Genomic DNA, 3,364 nt, shown 5'->3' with positions numbered 1-3,364 from the left:
CATTTTCAACTTGTTTTTTGCAATTATTTGAAAACAATATCAGAACAGATACCCTAGGGTTTTTTTGGCCATTTTGCCTTTGGCAATTTTTTCTTTTTTTAAATTTTTTTTTTTTAACGTTTATTTATTTTTGGGACAGAGAGAGACAGAGCATGAACTGGGGAGGGGCAGAGAGAGAGGGAGACACAGAATCGGAAGCAGGCTCCAGGCTCTGAGCCGTCAGCCCAGAGCCCAACGCGGGGCTCAAACTCACGGACCGCGAGATAGTGACCTGAGCCGAAGTCAGACGCCCAACCGACGGAGCCACCCAGGCGCCCCCTTTGGCAATTTTTTCTAAGCTCTCTTCTCCTTCCTTCCTTTCCCATCATGTCTTCTGTTCCTTGGTTCACAATGCTTGGGGGAGATTTCTTAGCTGTAACCCGGGCTAGGAGAGAGGACTGGCCTAACACACTCATGATTCAGCATTATAGACACGTTGACCTGTGTGGGTAGGTGGGAAAATAGCAAATTGCGTTTGTATACAGAAGAATTTGCATATTTCATTAAGTTCTACGTCACGGAAGTCTATGAATTACGGAGCTCGGAGAGCTAAAGCTAATATTATGTTAGAATCTTGTCTTCCTACTTGACTAGACTGGCCCTTCCGGGTATGGCACAACACCTTCACTTTGTAAATTTCCAAGCTGATAACAACCCTCCGGGCTTTCTCCTCCTTTCTCATCTGGTCAATAGTCACTCATGATATTTTCTCTTCCCTTTGAGCCAAAGTGGGGCCTCAAACATGTTTTATTTAGATGGCACAGTTCAATTTCCTCAACGGTGCCAGATTGAGGTATCTGGAGATCTCCCAAACAAATGCAAATGTTCAGCTTTTCTTAAACCAACAAGGACAAAAAGGAAATTCTGGGCATTACTAAGCCTGGGCCTGCTCCTTCAGTCAGGTGGCCTTCTGAGTTTGTTCCTCCTCCTACATCCTTCTACAACCTCCCAAATACCCTAGAGTTTGGAAAAGTAAAAACAGGTTTGGAGAGCTCTGATTTAAGGCAGGTAAGTGAAGGGGTTCAGAGCAAGTCTCCCCAAAATGTGACACTTTGGCATGTGGACTATTTTGAACTGAAGGCAATTGAGACCCTGTGAGCTACAAGAAAGTTTTACCCCACCTTTATCTACCTTGACGACTCTAGACTGGGGTCTTTCCCAGAATTAGAGTTATTAAGCAAAGATACATTTTATCGGAGGGACCCATCTGTATGACAGAGCAAATATCTAATTATTGAAGCATCTTCTCTTTTTATTGTTCTGTGAATTGTCCTCCCCTGTAAAGCCCCAGACCCTTATCCCTTTCCTTAGCTTAGGATGGCATATATACATCATTTTACTTTTCTACCTCTGAACGCCTCATGTATGTGGGGTTCCTATGCATACAAAATTAAATTGGAGTTTCTTCTGCGAATCTGTCTCATGCCAATTTACTGCTTAGGTCAGCCAGAAGAACATTTCAAAGGCGGATAAAAATTCCTCCTCTCCAACAGTTTTGGCAAACCGGCCAGGAGACCTCACTTGGATGAGCACTGCTCATCCCAAAGCTGCTGCTCCAGAAAGATCTCAGGGCCTCTGATAAGAGCTGGCCAAAAGTGAGAATTCTTACCATGTGAGGCTCCCAGATCTCTACCTGCAGATTACAGCAGCAGCCGCAGAGTGTGGAAGTCCTCTTTTTCTTTTCTAAGGTTAGATTAGCAGGAGAAAGTTCTTGTGGAGCTGGTTTCTTGGGTCTTAGCAGCCCTGGTGATCCTTTCGCTCCTGGAGTCGTTACTGTTTTTCTGTGTCTGTTGTGTCCTTTGTCTTAAGGGAGGAAACCTAGGGCAGAACACAGACATGGGCCCTATAAGACTGCTATTCTAGCTGACCTCACACCCTGGTGCATTCACGGTCCTCATCAGGACCAGCGTCCGTTCGGACAAAATTTGCAATGGGTTAACGTGAACATGAGATAGAGGCTGTTGCTAAGGAACGTCTTGGAAGCCAAAGCTGCAAAATCGGTGGGCACGGGGTGAGAGGTATTAGTTTGGTTCCAAGAGACTCGAGGCTTAGCCAAAGCTGTTATGTGCATATCAGAAGAAACAAACGAGGCTTTCCTTTCATCTTATTCGATGATCTGAGAGCTTGGTTTTGTGACCAGTGAAAATATTCTCTGTGTTCTCCACCACCCAAGAGGGGTAGTTACTGAAGTACAGCTTGGTGGCCAAATAGACTGGAGTTCCAAGCAGCATTCTCTTTGGCCTGCTGGTGGGGAAATTTGTCAGAAGGAGCCTCAGTCTCTAAGGGGCCTTTGTTGTCTTAATCTTCATTGCTTTCCTAGTGTTGGAAAAGTCCCATTCCTGTGACACTTATGTGGTGTCACAGATTGACGAGTTTATGACTGGGGGCATCTCACGTTGTCGCGGGAAACCGCACTACTAGTAGTAGTTTGCACGGTCTTACAGGATGCCGCCTTCGCTTTGGGTCAAGTCATAAAGAGGCTTCCTGGTTTGAGTTGCTCTTCAGAGATCCTACTGGTCAATGCCCACCTGATGGATCCTTTGAATGGCCTGTATTTGCAAGGAAAATAATTTAGAGAGCTCTCATCCTTAACGATTTATTGACACCTGTGGAGAGACCAAATTCAAAAGAGGACATAAAGAAATGTAATCACTAGCCTTAGAGGCTCACATAAGATGAAAACACAGACATTAGAATAAAAATTAAATCCAAAGTAAATTCCCCTTCTCAAAATCCAGCCCCATTTCTCTATTTTAATTTCCTGTTTTTTCTACAAGATTGACGAGAGAACACTGTAGCCCCATCTCTAGGCCTAGGGTATAAAGTTACCCCCCCATAAATGTTGAAAGTCAGGAAGCAAATTTTGCAGAGAAGCCTGGGACACGCAGTGGGGCTCACTTTGTTGGGCTCCCTAATCAGGCTCTGCCAGTTTCAAGCCTTCCTACGCAATATCTTTTGTAGACATATCCTGGATCCCCACCAAAGGAAGTCGTGTCTCCTGGACGGCAGCCGGACCTTTCCAGAAGATTCTACCAACTTTAGAGAAGAATTAGATCAGTGACCATTCACAAATCATGCCCCCCTCCCTGCAGAGAGGAAAAAATGAGGAGGATTTCTCCAAGGCCCTCCTGCAAAGGATTAGCTGACAGCCTGATGTTCAGAGACTGATAGAAAAGGGAAAAAAAAAAAATCTCACGATGCCCTTTCCTTTCCAAATCCAGCCCCATTGGTTACTGATCTGTTCTGTTTCCAATATAGCTATGGACTTCCCGCCTGGGACATGCAGGCTATTAGTTCTTTCTTTTGGCTATCTTTGGGAGTGACT

Source organism: Panthera tigris, chromosome B1 (genome assembly GCF_018350195.1).
Source record: "Panthera tigris isolate Pti1 chromosome B1, P.tigris_Pti1_mat1.1, whole genome shotgun sequence".
Lineage (NCBI taxonomy): Eukaryota > Metazoa > Chordata > Mammalia > Carnivora > Felidae > Panthera > Panthera tigris.
The sequence above is the reverse complement of the archived record's forward strand: the minus strand, read 5'-3'. Positions refer to the sequence as shown.